We start from the raw sequence: 18,819 nt of genomic DNA, 5'->3' as shown, positions 1-18,819 counted from the left end.
AGAACAGAATTAATGTTCCTTGAAAATCATACTGATGCAGTTGCACAGGAACCAGAACATTTAACTCTCTCCCCTCATCCTCAGTCCCTTCATGGATAAAAGGGGTCTCCTGAGGTAAGTCAGCAAAGACTAACATTTATACCAGCAAGATTGTGCAGGTAATTATATAGAGCTATAATTAAACAGATGAAACAGGTCCCTTTTTGCTAGGGACAATGCACAACAATAAAAAATTGAAATTCACTTACTATCTGAGTAATTTCTTTGGTTTTAACCTAGGCTGGATGATGTTTTATAGCACTGGTTGATTTCTCACTAAAGCCTGAGGTCTTTATTTCTCATGGCAATTTCAGCCGCATGCTATAATTATTTGTTCTTCAAAAAGCTTCAGAAAATAATAAAAATCCAGTCAGTTTCTGGACTTAAGTTTGCAGAAAAATATTCTGTACTGCCACAACAACCTTTTGTGTTTTAGCTGCATTAGATTAAAATTTTCTTCTCAACATTTGACCAGGCATTTCAAATGAGTGACTGGAGGAGTACTGTGTATCCAGTACTATGATATTATCCTGCCTTTCCCCATTAGTATCTGTTATGATGACATTGTCTATGAATTTGTCCAGTCACTCTTCGAAGTTGCTGCCTCCACAACTTGCCAGGACAGCATGCTTTATGGAGAATTTTCTTTTTTTGTAACAATGTGCGAAGCAGTCCCTGTTCTCTGACAGTCTACAGCCCTTCTCCACGGTGAGCTTCAGAGTTGACTCACCTAACCCCTGAGCTTTACCTTCATCCTCTTTATGTGGCCTGCCGCCCCAGTTTGGTTCTTGTGTTCACTTGTGAGGCTTCATTTCTGATCTATTGTGCAAAGTCCTCCCACTTTGATCATAACTGATTTCCTATTATCATTGTGAGTTGAGGTCTGTCACCATGCCTGTCACTTGGTATTGACATGACATCTAGACTTCTGGCTTTGATGCTTTCTCATGTCCTCTCAGCTCTCTACTTGTCTTTTGTTCCATGAATATTCTTGCATATTCTCTCAATGTCTTGCTTATCTTTATCTTTTGGGGTCTCTGTCCCCATCCCAAAAGTTTCGCTCTGCCATGTTGCAATCTTCTCTTCCCTTGTGGGCTCTGTTTTGTCTCTGGGTGACTACACCTATGCTCCTGCTCTGTTAGTCTCGCAGTGTGGTTGGTGCTGCATTAAGCTTTTGTTCTGCCAACTCCTGTTCTACCTTCCTTGATAACTAGCTGTACTTCTCCGGTGCTGCTTTGCCACTATTGACTCACTCCTCAAACTGTCATTTCCTCCTTCACTTTTCACTCTGTACAGTGTGTCACTGAGATATCATACTGAAGATGTGCAACATAACTGGCTTCTTCCCAGCTCATCTTTCCTTTATCTTTTTACAGTTGTTTTTCTTTATCTCCTCTTGAGATTCTGACACCCAAGGTTCATATATTGAAGAATTTCTGCAGAATACATTTTCTCATGCAGCCACACAGCTGAAATCTTTATCTAGGCCATCATCTCCTTACCACTCGCCTACAGCAATAGGCTTTTCTCTGGCCTTGAGAAATACTCTTTGTACCAGTGCAGAATGCACAAAGATCAGTTTTGACCAACTTTTCTTTCTTCATCTATGGGAGGTGTTTCTCTATAATGTCAATCATATACGTATTATCCTCACTTCCAAAGCACCCATGTTCCCTTGTTTATTTTCTGTTTACTACCTGGTACTGAGAAATCGAAGCCTGCTTCTGAACAGTTCTTAGTTCTATTAATTTATGAGATTTATTTCTCTCATGTGTTTACTTAAATTTGGGAGGAGCTCTCTGCAAGTGTCTGCAACCCTGTTTCATTCTCATCCTTCAGGCACTCTCTTTCATTCAAGTATTTGCAGATCTTGTGGCAACAGATGAGTTGCTGCTGTGGGGAAACCACACATCTGCTTTCTGTTTGTTCTCATTTCTCAGTATTTTCTTACCTAGTCTCTCAGTTGTCCTTTGCATTAGCCTGTGTGCTTCTTGAGGCAGGAAGTACCCTGAGTGTGTGTTCACAGAGTGTTGTGGATTCCTCTTTGTTGCTTGTGTTGAGGAACTTGAGTAATTTCAAGTATTTAAAATACTGATGTGAGAAGTGCCATAGCACCTCAACCAGGAATTTAGTAGTTCTGTATTCAGGGTAGTGTTTAGATGCTCAATGGATTTAATATCAGTTTTCAGTCTCTGGAGTCACAAATGCCAGTTCACCCACCAGCACCATCTTTGCAAATGCACCTAAGGGAGACTTAAAAATAGCAATTGTTCATTTTTCACAGTACTAGTATATCATGAAGTTGTTCTGTTATGACTGAAACACTTATAAATGGCTTACTTTTTCTGGTACAGACAGAGGGATGGAACATCAGACATAAGAATGAGTAATTATATTGACAGAACTATTTATGCTAACGTATGATTCTGTATACTTAATAGGACAGATCATTTTCAAAAATCGCCAGTTCACAGACCTGGCTTCTCACTGACAGGCAGCAATTATGGCAGCAATAATTTGGTATGAAAGCAGTTTTATTCCTATTTGATTGCAGGATTGTTGGCCATAAGGGTGAGTGCCATTCTCTGGACAGAAATTGTACCTATTTCTATCTACTGCAATGAAAACACAAGCTGCAAGGCGTCATTTTTGGAAGAAAGTTGGGTGGGGAGCAATTTTTTTTTATTATTTATTTTCTCTTTATTGTGTGTACCAGAATGAATGAGAGTCACAGTGAGAAAAATCTTAAATTTCTTTTCTCTCAAAATGTTACACAGTAAACAGCAGTTTGCCTACTGCTTAAAAAACAGAAGTAAGTGGGGAATACAGGCAAGCTTATTTTTAGAGTTATTTAGAAAAACTGGTATGATGTCAGAGAAATACAGAGGCCTTCTAATTAGTAGAAATTAACTTTTAACACGATTATTCATCTAGAAGTAGTTCTGGGCAGGAAATGCTTTCCAGTCTGCAAAAACATATGAGACTGGTACAGTACTCCTGTTCCGCTTTGAGTGAAGGAGGGGCAGGGGAGAAAAGGACCCAGTCTGCTATTTTCAGAAAAACCGGTCATCCAGGAAGAGCCAGACTGAACTCCCTGAGGAACTGACATGCATGTTGGAGACCCCTGAGGAGACACCTGGGAACACCCAGGCTGTGGCAGCTCTGGGATTCATAGAATCATAGAATCATTTAAACTTTAAAAGGCCTTTAAGATCATCGAGTCCAACTGTAAACCTAACACTGCCAAGTCCATCACTAAACCGTGCCTCTAAGTACCACTTATGCACATCTTTTAAATACCACTACAGGTAATGACTCAACCATTTCCCTGGGCAGCCTGTTCCAATGCTTGGCAACCGTTTTGGTAAAGAAATTTTTCCTAATATCCAATCTAAACCTCCCCTCGTGCAACTTAAGGCATTTTCCTCTCATCCTATCACTAGTTACTTGGGAAAAAGAGACTGACTCCCACCTCATTACAACCTCCTTTCAGGTAGTTGTAGAGAGCAAGAAGGTCTCCCCGCAGCCTCCTCTTCTCCAGGCTAAACAACCCCAGTTCCCTCAGCCGCTCCTCATAAGACCTGCTCTCCAAACCCTTCACCAGCTTCGTTGCCCTTCTCTGGACAAGCCCAGCACCTCAATGTCCTTTTTGTACTGAGGGACCCAAAACTGAACACAGTATTCAAGGTGTGGCTTCACCAGTATCGAGTACAGGGGAGATTCAACTCATGCTGCACAGTTTAATCAAAAATTGTCACGCAGCTTTTACATATTTCTCAACAAAGAATTTAACAGATAGAAAATGTTCTTCTAAAAACCACTAGGTTTGAGAAATTCCTCCCTGATTCTTCATATCAAATTCATTGGTGACATGTTTTCTGATCAGTGCCTGAATTACAAGCACTCTCTTCTGAAATATAGCAAGTTGCTGGGCAGTCTGTGCCACAGGTCCAAGAGTTTTTTGTCTAATTTTATGAGTAATGTGTTTTCCTATTTTAGACTACTTTTAGTCTCTTCCCGTAATCTGTTTTGACATCAGAGTGATGACAGAGAAATTGGTTCAGTCTTCAGTTCTTTCAGTTTACCATGTTTTCCTGTGCTGGATAGAGATTAATTGAGTCAGAAAAACTTATATATGTATACATGTGTATATTTGTGTATATATATGTATATAGACACACAGGCACACACACTTATGAACCTGAGTGTATTTTGTATAAAAGCAGAGGAAGCTATAGGCTGTTCATGAGAGAAAGAAATTTTCAAAACCTTTTGCATAATGTAAGTATACAAAATGCAAAATAAATTACTAATATAAAACATCAGAATGTAGTGAATGGCGGTTTTTAAAGACAGACTCTGTAAGGTGGGTGCTTTTAAAAAAAAAAAGAATCTAATGCTTTTTGTAATTATTGAGAATAATGACCTGTATCATGTGAATGGCCTTTAACTTCTGCCAGGTAGGAGTATTTCTCCAACCAGATTAATAAATAGTTTTGAGCTTTAGCTTCTTACATTTTAAAGGGGTTCTAAATGATGATGAATTTACTATCAGCTGAGAGAAGATGTAATGGTTAATGGTTAAGAAAAACATTAAAAGTTATGCCTAATCTAATTACTCCGATTTTAACCATAACTTCTGAACAATGGAAAAAATATTTTCCTAACTAGTAGCAATTTGTAGCAATAGTCACAGTTACAAATTTCTCCTCCAGTAAAAAGGAAATTGTAAAGAAATACAAACAATCCCTGACAAACTAAATTCACAGTCCAGTCTGAGTTGAGGTAACAGTTGAAATATTATGTTTTTCCCTGCTTCTTGCATAAACTTCTCCATGTACAGTGTGTGAACTGACATTACAATGGAAGAAGAACATGCATACCCAAAATACTTTTTGCCCCTTTGAAATAAATCAGCTTCAATTCCCAGCACTTGACTAATCTTTTCTTCAGCCTTTTTCTTGGTCTTGAGGAACTGACAACCATAGATCTCCATAATGACTGTAAAATTTCAGAAGTAATGGCAGCAGCTGTATTAAAAATGCTTGGATAGTCTATTATAATGCTACTATTTCCTCTCAAAGCTTTATTGTGTAATTTTCAATTATTCTTTAAAGTCCACTCTGATACACCCTGGAGCAGAATTGTGTCAGTGCATATTTAAACACCAGCTGGTGTAATATGTCATTCTGTTACTTCTCCTTGCACATAAGTGTTAAATAAGAACAGAAATATGACTTGTTTACTGAATATGTCTCTTGTCAAACCGTCTTAGTCTTCCACTGAAAAGCAACTTTTATCCATCCCTGCCGTCATAAAAGGAAAAAAAGTCAGATAATTAGTCTAGTCACATGGCTTAATGTAATGACTTCTCTATATAATCATTGTCTCACTTTTTTGGGTTTGGGGGTTCGTTGGGTTTTTTTATGCTGTCTGACATGAATGGGAATAATCTATTGAAAAATATAATGTGTTTTTCATCAAGTTCCCCTTGTGCATTTTAAGATTCCCATTTTCTGGCATGAAATAAACAAACTACATTCAGACAGCCATGGGAAGACAGGTGAAAAGACATGAAGTTTAGATCAGTTATGACTCATGAGAAACTTGCAATGTAAACTACCTGCAGTAGGACTTACCTTCTGTTCCATTTTCATACCATGCCTAGCAGCATAGTCTCTCCAAAGAGAATTGTCAGCTGCTACTCTAGCCAAAATAACCTAACATTGTAAAAGTAGCCATAAGCTCCATCACATCCACATGGAGATTTATAGTATCTTAATTGTGAATGTAAACTGCAGTCCACTTGGCATGGACTGAGAGCATGAGCGTAAGGGGCATGGACAGTCATGCCAGGCCTTTTCAGAGGATGGGGTGGGCTAACCAGGAGCACTATGCTTTTTTGTGTACTGGAGGAGGGAAGAGTGGATTTGAAGCCAGTTGTGACAGCCTATGGACCGTCTACCAAGGTGGCTTTCTGTTCAGACAAGAAATATAGCAATAACTTGGGGGTCAAATTCAATGTCATTGTAAAATTGTTGCTTGTAACGACTTGGTTGTGTGAAAGGTCTGAAAGTTATTAAATACTTCGTGTGTGTTCACCAAGTAATGTTTATGGTAATTTGTTACATAACACTGGCTGCTCCTGCAGCTACAACTAAAGGATTTTCAAGCATACATAACCATAATTGTACTTGAATATATTTAGAGACATAAACCAGATACTTTTAGAAAGAAGCCATCAGAGTTTATACTGTGAAACAGGTTTCTTTTAATTTCTCTTGGCGTCCATTATGCATAGAAGTATGTTCTTACTACTGCTGATATAGAATACTTCATCACCCTCTTACAAGTGGTTTTGTGATTCTCACAGCAGGTATCCAGTGCAACACAGGTCTAAGCATTATGAATGGAAACTAGCTTGTACAGCAGGTGACATCGAATTTCTTTTTGAGTAGTGATGTTAAGCATAATTTTTCTGAAAATCCTTTGATTTGTTATTTGACTTTCACAAGGTTGCATCCCTCCTCAGCTTTTCCTTGATTTTGAAAGAGTAAATGTATGTCAAGTAATTCCTTGGAACTAAGATTGCACTTTTTGAGAACGCCACTGGTGATGTTGTATGGCTTGCAGATTTATCTGCTCTTGAATTCTGGACAGCAAATATGACATGGACTCTGATTCTGTCTAGAAGCTCATCATACAGAAAAGAAAATGGGGCATGAGTTGAAACAAATTGGGTTGAATCTCAGTCCTAAGGTGCTTCAGATTAATATAACTTAAATTCTTATTATATTACCTAGTTCTGCAGAAAGACTTCTCCTACAAGTTAAAGCAAGAACTCAGAAGGGTTTATATTTCCTTTCTATTCCCTACACAAAACTGCTCTTCCAAGGTTTGTTTTTGGGTTTGGTTTTTTTTTTTTTGGTTTTTAATGTGTGTTTTGTTAGTATTTGACTAGATAGGAACTGTGCATTCTTTAGTCCATTATGGTCTATGTATGCAAGGTGTTAACCAGTCATGTACACTTTTGTGAATGGCACAACAGGTGTCTTGACCAGTGTGAATAACTGACATATTTTTGATATCCTGGAAGTTACAAAAGCTTGGGAGAAGAAGGAAAAAAAATAACAGCATCACATAACGGTAAGGGTTGGAAGGGACCTCTGGAGATCATCTCATCCAACACCCCTGCTTGAGCAGGCACACCCAGAGCAGGGGGCACAGGAACGAGTCCAGGCGGGTTTTGAATGTCTCCAGGGAAGGGACTCCACAGCCTCCCTGGGCAGCCTGTGCCACTGCTCTGGCACCCTCACAGGAAAGACCTTTTTCCTCATGTTTAGCTGGAACTTCCTGTGTTCCAACTTGTGTCCATTGCCCCTTGTCCTGTCATTGGGCAACATTGAGAAGAGTCTGGACCCATCCTCTTGACATCCACCCTTTAGTTACTTATAAACATTGATAAAATTGCCACTCAGTCTCCTCCAGGCTAAACAAACCCAGGTCTCACTGCCTTTCTTCCTAAGAGAGATGTTCCAGTCCCCTGATCACCATTGTGGCTCTCTGCTGTACTCTTTCCAGTAGTTCCCTGTCTTTCTTGAACTGGGGACCCCAGAACCTGTCATTGGGCACCATTGAAAAGAGTCTGGCTCCATCCTCCTGACACCCACCCTTCAGAAATTCATAAGTATTGATGAGATCCCCCGTCAGTCTTCTCCAGGCTGAACAAACCCAGGTCTCTCAGCCTGTCTTGAAAAGACAGGTGCTCCAGCCCCCTGATCACCTTTGTAGCTCTCTGCTGGACTTGCTGGAGCAGTTCCCTGTCCTTCTTAAACTGGGAGGCCCAAAAGTGGACACAGCACTCCAGCTGTGGTCTCAGTAGGGCAGAGTAGAGGGGGAGGATAACCTCTCTCAACCTGCTGGCCACACTCCTTTTAATGCACCCCAGGATATCATTGACCTTCTTGGCCACAAGGGCACATTGCTGGCTTATGATCAGCTTGTGGTCCACCAGCACTCCCAGGTCCTTCTCAACAGAGCCACTTTGCAGCAGGTCAGCCCCCAGCCTGTACCGGTGCAGAAAAAATTGCTGACTTTTGGCATGTTGGATTTTAAAAGTAATACTGAAGTGTCATTGCCTGCTAAAAATTAGTAGACCTTCTGGTGGAACAGCAGTAGACGTTGCTGTTGGACTCTAAAGAGGTTGATTAGGTCACTAGTTCTAAGGTAGCAGGAACACATACATAATTTGAGAGTTTATAATTACCAGTACTAAAAGCTACAGTTCTGTAAATTAGTTTTAAAGGATATTGGGTGTTTTCTTTGTACACATACACATTACTGGAAGAGACAGAATTAAGGTGCTGGGAGGCTCAGGTATTATTCATGACCAAGCATTGTGTATTGTTCATCTATTGCTATTGCTAGTTAGTATGCTATAATGGAAAACTGCTGACATAAATACTTATTCAAATAATACCTTGCTGAGAACACCATTTCTGAAAGGGTTTACCGCATTACAATGTCTATGGCACAGAACAAATTTCCAGAAGGCAAATATCCAATTCAGAAAAATGTCTGCTCTCAGTAAGTGTTTCTGTTTGCTCCTCTGGGAAAGCTTCAAGATTTTCTGGACATGGCCTATAAAAAAAAATGTTTGGATACTTATGAGGCTTCTCTTTTTAATGATATTCTACGCTGAAGGGATTTGTAGGCTGGAGAACATTCCAGTAGAAGACTTTATTGGAGGTTATTAGGAAGACAGCTGCACTCTGTTTGCATTTCCCCCTTTTAAGCCTTGCCTATTTACTTGTGGATCTATTCTAAGCTATGAAAAACAACCTGCATAATACAAAGAGAAATCAAACTTTTCCATCAGCCTGTAGGCATCTGTGAAACAATAAGTGGTTCAAAAACTGTTGGTCATAGGAGTAGAAGAGAGGTGATTATGTATTTATGATGGAGGGTCTCAAGGAGAAGCAGTGGAAAGCCAGGGGAGTGCATATTGCCCACTCAGAACATCCTGTGACCATCTCCTGAGGATGGATGTTGTGAGGGGTTTCTCTGTGCGTCAAGGAGTAATCAAAGCAATACAGAGGTTGTAATGTTTTAGTTCTACATGAGGAGTAAACCTTTGTCTCCAGTATAACTCTCTCTTAATCACAATGGCTTTTCAAGGTGTCTTCTCTTGAGGGAAAGGGTGGTATTCCTATTGTGGAGGGAACTGCTGCTTGAGCTCTTCATGTTCTACAAAATTATCAATGACTTAATTAATCAGAGATTAGGCCTGTGAACAAAGGTTATCTTCTTGCTGCAAATATCTCACTGGCTGTCTGGTCAATGGCTAGGATTTCATTATCCTACTGCTAGTGTTTGGACTAAAATTTGCAGAAACTTTGGAATTATGGGTGTTGGCTACAAGCTAAAAAGCTGGGTGAATTCATCAATGGTTACTCTGATGGGCAACATGTTTGTTTAGGTTTCTGTTTTTGTCAGTATTGTAAGTATCCTTGGCAGTTATCAAACAGAATTTTGTAGTTTTGAAATATAGCAATGTTTTTCAAATAAGTGATTTTATTGATGTAATTGTTCCTTGCCTGTGTTAGACATTTGCTTATAACTAATTCTTCCTGGAAGTATCAATTATATTAAGAGTTTACCATACACTTCTACTTTTCTTTTATTTGGGTGGTGGCTAAGACTGAAGAAATATGCAGGGAGTTAATTCTTTTTATTATATTCTATTTTATAACTATAGGAGTTCTTAAATTTATGTAAGGGGTGCCCAAAGTCTAGGTGAGAACCTAAGATTTTTATTAACATAAATGCATACATGAATAAATATCTTACTTGGGGATCAGATCTTACTACTTCTAGACACGGTGAATAATATTTTACTTAGTAAAAGGGACACTTTACTCAGATAGCTTGTTAAGTAGGAGGTCATTCAGCCGAGAAAGGTTACGTGAGTTCATTTCATTAATCTGTGTGCTCATTATGAGTGTGTTTGTCTTGCTTCATGGTACATTTGGCTATGCATTAAACATAGGTTTGATGAATTGATAAGTTGTCCTTGTTTTGCTGCTCTTTGAAAATGTAGTTAACTAATTGGAGCACTGGATAAATATTATTTATATTACTCCCCTGATAGAGTTCAGGCTTCAGCCTGGTTTTCATTTGAGGTGCTATGCAGATTAACAGAGTCATCTGTGTTATGTCTTGCACTTACAACTAATGAAAAATAGTTTGGAAGGGGAAAGGTGACATGGCAATTGGCAGGAAAAATTGGACCCTACTTCAGCTGTGAACTTGAAGCTTGTTGAGGTGCATGGGGCCTTCCACAGCTGTTATCAGATCTAGAGTTTTAATACATATGTGCTAAGTAAATTTACCACAACCTGCCATTTAGTGGGTGCAAAGTAGTAATATGTATTCTGGCCTGTGAGGGAAGTAGAAGAGGGCCTAGTAGAGAAAGGTGAGGGCCTAGCAATATATGTGCTCTCACTTATAAATTTTGTTCACTGGGGCAACACAGAAAAGAATGTGAAGGTTTTTGCCTGCATTTCCCTAAAAATTACTAGTGTAGTGTAATATTGTCATGAGCCAGTATAGATTGTTCAGATGGGATTTCCTGTGGATGGATATAAATATCACTAACTCGGAACTGTGGCATTGATATGCGATATTTTGAACAAAGATTAGGTCTGTTTTGTTATGAAGTAAAACTCTACTAACTGTGTCATATACAGATTTTTTCCACTTTTGCTGATATACCCACTCTTCTTTCGATTTCCCAGGGGAAACTGCTTTTCCAAGTGCTCCCTAGCCCCAGCTTTGTCCTAAAGTGTTGCTGCCCTCCAGATGTGCATCTCTCACAGGTACAAGGCTCACTGACTGGGGTAAGAGTGTGTCTTGTGATCTTCTGAACTCTGTTTTATTAGACACCTGATATATAATTTCTCTGAAAAAATCCTCCCTCCTGCTTCTGGGATAATACCTTTAGTTCCAGAGATCAATACAGAGCAGGACACAAATTGAGATAACCACATATATAAGTGATACAACTTTTTGAATATGTGTTTCTAATTATATAAACTTTTGACATATTTTTGGTAAATACTTCTGTAGCTCTCTGAAGAAAAGTTCATTATTATAGTGGGTTTCATAAGAAACAGGGAATTTCTTTTTCAGCCATTAAAAGAAGTGATACATCAGACCTAATCAGAATTAAAATGACGTCAATGTCGTTTACTGGAGTCTAGTTTCTTATTTATATCCAGTCACTAAAGGAACACAAATGATTCATAAGCATTTCACTTCAGTGTTCCACTCCTTATGTCAGTCACAGAATAGAAAACTTTGCATCTTCTGCTTCCAAAGGTCTCGTGTCTGCCCTGGGCCAGCTGATATACACTGTTAACCCAAGCATGCATAGGTATAAAGCAACTGATCACAAGAGCTACATCTATTGATGGAACAGAGTCTGCTCTCCAACAGATTGACAATTGATTGGCCTATTATAAAACTGAAGACTCTGAAAGAAATTTCCCATCATCTTTCTATGTCCTTGTACTTCGACATTAGTAAGAATTTAATGCATCTTTTAATACTGCAAAATAAGAATTATGTTCATTTAGTTTTCCACAAATAAATTTGTATCAAGTAGAACTATACTTATACTTCTGTGTCCTGCCAGCATTTGTGATGGTTCTCTGGTGATGAAGGTGCTATTTACAGCAAAATATAGGTTCTTGCTTTAGTAAGATTTATTCTGTATTTCTGTTTGTATTGAATGTTCTGGCTGCTGAAGCATTTTATGAAAGCTCACATATTTCATATATGTAGTTGTATGCTGTAATAAAGAAATCACTCTTCATGCTTGTTGGATGTATAAAGATATGCGACGAATATCGGTCTACAAGAGCATAGTAAATACATGTTATTGAGTCAGCTGCCTGCATTTGGAAGAGAAGCCTTTTGTAAGGAAAAGAAAATCATCTCCCATTGTTCTGTGGTCTATAGGCTGCACGATGGCTTTGTGGAGTGTTTTGAAATATGTAATAAAATCTGTTTTCCAGTTTCACTGAGACACCAGTTCTCCATCTTAGTCATCGATTGAACTGTAAAGTTTGTAAAGTTTAGGGATATTGAAAAATTTGCTTGGACTGATTAACTTGTTTCCCTACAAATGAAACACAGGTTTTCCTTGAGCTTAATTAACAACAGTTGCAGATGTAAGGTCATGGTTTTACTCTGAAGTTTGATATTTGAAGAAAATAAGTGAAAGGATATCTTCTGCTGGTAATACATAATCGGTACATCAGGCTGCAATAGCACCAACATCCTTCTTATTTCCTTTGAGATTAATTACTGTGGCTCTTGCCTGAAGTTGTTTCAGATTTGTATGGATGAAAGTGATTTGGAGGAAGGTTCCACCCTGCTGGCATAGGCCACGGTGCTTCCCTCTGTTTAGCAGTAGTACAGCAACAACAGTCCTTGCTGCCCCTTGCTGCACCTATTGTAATGTGAATTTTGCTCTCAGAGACGCTGTTTTGCATGACTGAAATCTTTAGGCTTACACTGGAAAATAAACAGGATTTAGCAAAATTCAGGAGTTACAGGAAGAACCAGAGGTGTTTGAACAAAGGAAAGTCTTGAAGTATGACTTATTTTTAAGTGGGAAAAATACTTTGTTACTGCTCTGGTGTAAAACTGAACATAAAATGACATGAAGGATGGTTGCATGGGCAGCAATCAAGTGTTCTTCATTCAGTGGCAGGGCAAGCAAGACCTTTTGCTTGTAGTTGTACAGTTGCTTTGTTATTCACTGATATTTATTTTTTGTATATTGCTACAAAAAGAACATTTTATATGTTCTTTTCTGAATAGTTTTCTGAAAGTGAAGTTAATTAGAAATTTTGTTTCTCTTATCAAAATGGACTTGTATTCACCATGTGGGCAGTCAGGCAGAAGCATTGTCTGAAGAAATCTGTTTTGTTTGCTCCAGGCATATATGTCTAGAATTTGAATAGTTATTTTGTAAAGCATGTGTGCATTTCAAAAAGATCTTACAGGCCTCTCACAATCTAGAAGCAACTGTCACAGTCTTACCTCAGGGCAGAAACTGTAGCAAAAAGGTCAGTGGTCACTGATGCTTCTTATAGGGCAACTAGAAGAAGATAAACACAAGAACAGTCATTGAAATTGTACTGAGGTAAATGCATAGTTTATCTGTAGTATAAAAGACAGAAGCACAGCTATCAAAATTTCAGATGTTTTGTATGGCAGTGTCAACAAGAAACAGAACTGGTCCAATGATAAACGGAAATTAAACTAATATAATTTGACGCAGTGCTGGTAAGTGATGCATTAGGGGAAAATGGCTCACTAAGTACATTAAAAGCTAAGTGATAAAACCGTCTTGTTATGCTTCTGCACATTTATAAAAACAATGTAAATGAGTGGTTTATAAATAATGTTTTATATTCTTGTCATGTCATAAGGTATCACACAGCACACAAAAAACCATGTTTAATTAAATTTTGAAAGTTAAAAGCTTGCTTCATTTTAAAGTATATTTTTAATGGCAACAAAGTGTGAGGGCAAAAATATAAAAATACATCCATAATTTCCATAGAATGGTGCTGAACAGATCAGAGCTATTGCTGTAAATTAGACATATTTTACAAGCGCAGAAAATATTTTTTAATTTCACAAAACATAGTGCAAACAGCAGTTGGTTCAGTTTCGTTTTTGCTCACCAAGATGGTCCACAGCTTTGATAACACAGCGCTTGGACAGGAGGTAGAAGAGGAAGCAGACTTGCTAATTTGCTGGTACTTTCATTGCAGTTAGTTAAATCTTCTGAGCTTGGTCCATTTGCTAGATTTTTTTTTTTTTTTTGTGCATCTGTATGTGCATCTCTGATATAGCTAACTTTCATGTCAAAATTCTATTTAGCATAGACAAATTTTTCCCAAATGAACATAGCACATGGAATGTGAACAGCTGAAGGCTGCACATACAAACAGTTTTATGCACAGTCTGACACTGACTTGCAGTAAGTCTTGCAGTGGGCGACAGAATATAAACTCATGTTCAGTTCATATATATACATATATATAAAAACTTATATATATGTATATACAAACTCATGTTTATATTCTTGAATATAAACCTTATTTATATTCAAGCCAACTCTGCCTATATTCAAGCTAAGTCAAGAGAAATTTAATTTTAGATTTCTCTACAAATTCAAAGCCAATGCCAGTTTTGATACAGATTTCCTAAAATTTAGAAACTCATAGAAATGTATCACAGTTCACTTTTTAGTTATATCTGACTAATCTGTGCTCTTGCAGCCAAAATCCAAGAAATTGATGATTAACATTTTCTAGTTTGAAGGAGAGATCTGAGGTTTGATTAGCTTAACTTTTTTTTGAGGTATTTCATTAATAGCTAAAATTCATTGGAAAATGCAACAGTGCAAACACTGGATGAAACATATGAGAAAACTGTTGTTAACATTGCTAATAATTTGCAAGAAAGTATGTGCCCCAGTCCTACAAAATAACAGTATTGTCATGAACTTGTACCTTAAATGTCTTTCATTCCTCAGAGATGGAAATCTAGCGAAGGGCATGTTGAATCCTAAATCTTGTTAATTTTCCAGAAGCTTTCCAGAAATATTGAAATGCTGGTCTCATAATTCTTAGTAATTTTTTACAATTTTAACACACTGGAATACTATGATAACAGAAATTAATTACAGGAAAGGTAGACAAGAATATGTAACCTGCTGTCTTTCATTCAAAATATGCAAGAGTCAAGGGAAGGATGCATAGTGCTGCTTGAGGTAACTTCATAGATGGCCTTGTACATGGAAGTTATGTGCAGCAGATAGGATAGGAAATTATTTGTGATCTGGTTTTAAAAATTACCAGATTGTTTCCTTTAGCATCAACCCTTATTCTTCACTAAAGTTAAAATTCTTCAAAAAGCACCCTCAGGAGTTCATGCGCAGTAATGTATATAGAGGTGCCATCTACATAGTTCATAAGGGGCTGCAATATCTCCTTCCTTATGCTTTCCAAAAATGGATGCTGTTTCAGCATCGGTTTTGGGCTCCTACACAGTCAAGACCAGTTAACAGCAGTGAATGAATGATTGCTTGCATTTACAGTGCTAAGACTGTAAATTCACAGTCTGGGGCTCGTAGGGGTGACAGGCATTAAAATGGAAATGATTATTTTTTATGACTGAGAATGTTTTGTTATGAAAATATAGTGTTGTAACCAGCTTGCAGCTGTCCAGATTCTTATAGTGAACCTGTCTGTCAGTAAGGTACTTAGAAATAATATCAGACAGTATATTAATTTACATCTTCAGCCTTCACTATTTGTCTTTACAGGTTAAAATTTAGAAGACTTATAAGTGAAAAAAAGGGGGAAGAAGAAAGGGATTTTGATAGTCTAGAACAAGACAAATGAAAACAGCATAAGCAACCTCTCAAAGGTTTGTTTGATGTCTTACTAATTATGCCAGGATCTTCTGATCAGAGTTCTTTAATACCCACTGAATTAATTATTATTTAGATTTCAGTAGCACAGGAGAAGTATAGATGCTGTATCTTGGGTTCAGGGTGTTCAGGACCCTTTGTGCAGAGAAAATGACACAGAATCACAGGATTTGGCCCATGTTTATATTGTGAATTCAATGTGTATTTTATTTTAGCAATGAAAGTAGTAAGCTTAAACGTTCAGCTGTGCAGAGTGTGCATATGGTTGTGAGCTACTGAGTTTTTTCCATTCTATTTTTGTTCTAAGCAGATCAGTACATTTCTATTTATTTCTGTTTTAGAAGTCACCAATTAATTTGAATACTTTTTTTGGACGATGACCCATTTGGTCGGTTTGCTTGTGAAGCAGGAACGGAAAATTGGAATTACTTTTATCAGCCAGTTCAGTTCTTTGTCCTTGATTTGCAGCAATAGATGTGAATCAGTCATGCAGCATCTTCTGCAAGGTTATTGATATGCTGCAGCTGCAAAACTCCTTGAGGCAAATGTATGGAGATGGAGCTGAAAAGACCAAAGGATGAAGTCATCATGAGAGAAGAGATGTGGGAAATGAATGCTGGTCAGAGTGAAAACCTACATTAAGAAATAGTACTCCAACAGCAGGGCAAAATAAATCTAAGATCTTGAACACCATTTGTGGATTAAATATTGGGAATAATACATTAGAATCATAAATGAGGCTTTGGATGGTTAGTGGTACAGTTGTGTGCATACCTAATTCTGCATGCATTGAAGTGAATATGCCCAGTGCAAAGCCTGATACAGTCTGCCTCAGAGCTGTCTGAGACAGGACAGTGCCTGCAAAAACCCATCTGGTGTGCAGTTCCTTTCTTGTATCCACCTTGTGCTCCGGGCACATAAGACATCTCCTGACACCTTTTACAGGAGACCTGTCTGGGAATTTTAGATTTCTCAGGGAGTGTGGGTATAGGTAATTACCTGAGTGTTTTGGGGGATTGTAGGCTGTGCTGCTGTCTGTGATGGTGTGGCAGGTGCTGTGGACCTGCCTATACCACTTGTCTGCATGCTCGTCAATGGGGCCAGGTAGGTGGAGCAGAGTTCTGACTTTCCCTCCCAAGGAGGGACCATGGTATGGATGGTCCTGTTCAGACACAGAAGGGGTAGCAACGCCTAGCACAACTGTTCTGTTTTGTGGCCTAGGACCCATTTACAACGTGTTTTTTCATTTCATACATACGAGGGATTTTTTAAAAATATAATTCTATTAACATATTATGTAAAGGTAATGCATTTGTATGTATGTTTCAATATTGGATGCTTGGCTTGTAAACATGCTGCAAGGTGGAAGAGCAAATATGATTCATGGTGCAGATAATATAGCTTAATGCAACTCTGGATGGAAAGTCAGAGCCAAATGGCCTTCAGCCATATTGATGGTACCAGAACTTCACTGCTATTCTAATTGCAACATGGCATTGCTGCTCACTGAAATTCTACTCTATCGGTCATGTTTTGTATCTTCTAAAAATAAGCAGCCCTCAGAATCAATTAGCAGAAGTAGAATCTATTAAAATCATTTGAACAAGGAAAGTCAATGGCAGCAGAAAACAAATACAAATTCTAATCTACAAAATACTGTTATGTCAAATATCTGTCAGTTAGAATGAATATAGGGACTATATGCTTTGTTGAGACAAAACACAGACAAGGGAATAAAGTCTATTTCTTATTATAAAACTTCTTAAAGACTGACAAGAAAATTGCTTAAAAAAGAACGGATGCTGGTCATTAATAGTCCATTTCATATAAACCTCAGGATCTTAAATAAGACATATGAGATACTTGATTAGTATAAATATATATTTTACAGACTTCCTGAGCTATCGTTATAACAATGATGTGATTCTTTATTAAATTTTGTAATGTGATTCAGCTTCTTCTACCCTCTATTCAATTGTGTATATACAATACAATATCTCCTGAAGGTTCTAGACAAATGACTGAGAATTATTCTTTAGTTTGTATTTACAGAGTGCCCAAAGCTTGTAAGGCAGAACTTTTGAGCTTCTGCATTTCGAGTTTAGCCATTGCTCATCTTTCAGCTTGCTAGGAAATGGCTAGTGGGACTAGTTCTGAGTCCCACTGAGAACCAGGGAACCTAAATATTACTGCTAATGTTGTATATTGTTGAGATATCAAGCCAAGGTTATAAATGTTAAGAAAATATACTGAGAAGGAATACTGGCTGTGTTATAAAATCAAACCAAGAAGTGATGTGTAAGTCATGCTTGGTTAAATCATCCAGGGACTTGTTAACACCAGGAAACTGACTGATGGAGTATATCAGATGACAATGATATTCAGGGTAGTTCCTAACAAGGATATTAATTCCTGGCTGTGCAGTTTTTCAGTTTTAGTAGGGCTCACATACAGATGTTTTGTCTGAATATTATCATCTCACTAGTTACCCCAGAATGGCTATGCCAATAATTTTTCCTGTGCTGACAAATTCTTTAGGGCTAATGACTTTCATAGCTACTTCCAGCTCATAAGAGTGCTAGTTCTACCAGTCTATAAGTCTAAGGCATTACAGCAAAAGAATGTCTGTTTCTCAGTCCCCTTTTCTCACAATAGACCCTTTTTTGTCTCTTCAAGCACCTGTTTTTTCATAAATCATAACTCTTGAGTCAGCTGTTGTCTTTTCTATATTTTTCCCCTCAAATACAGTACTAGTAACTCAAAGACTCTCCAGAGGAGAGAAGCAGCTGAAGAGAAGGCATATTCACTTGCGTGAATCGCAAGGGCATTTCTCTTTGGAGTATTTAAGTTGTTGCAGATCAAACTTATCTATCACTTTCAATGGGGTGATTTTTGTGAATTCAAAGAAACTTTAAAGAAGCCTGTATGGGTATGACAAGGCCATTGAGAAGACCACAAGAAAGAGCAGGACACTCAATCCAAAGCTCTCCTGACACTAGTACTTATGAATGTTCTTCAACTTGCAGGTCACCAAAATATTTTCAATGAAACTGCAAATCCTTCATATAGCAAACTCATGTCTGTGAATAATCATCTTGATTCTCATGGCTTTCTTCTATACACCCTCCAAAAGTAGTCCTAGTGATTTTCTCTCCCTGACTGTTGTGTCAGAGCTGAATGTATCAGCAGCTTCTTCCTGATACTGGAGGTTCATCTACCTGTGAAGGAACCCAGTTCTGACAGGGCAACTGTACAGTTGTGAG

Source organism: Phalacrocorax aristotelis, chromosome Z, assembly GCF_949628215.1.
Source record: "Phalacrocorax aristotelis chromosome Z, bGulAri2.1, whole genome shotgun sequence".
NCBI lineage: Eukaryota > Metazoa > Chordata > Aves > Suliformes > Phalacrocoracidae > Phalacrocorax > Phalacrocorax aristotelis.
Note: the sequence above shows the minus strand (reverse complement) of the source record.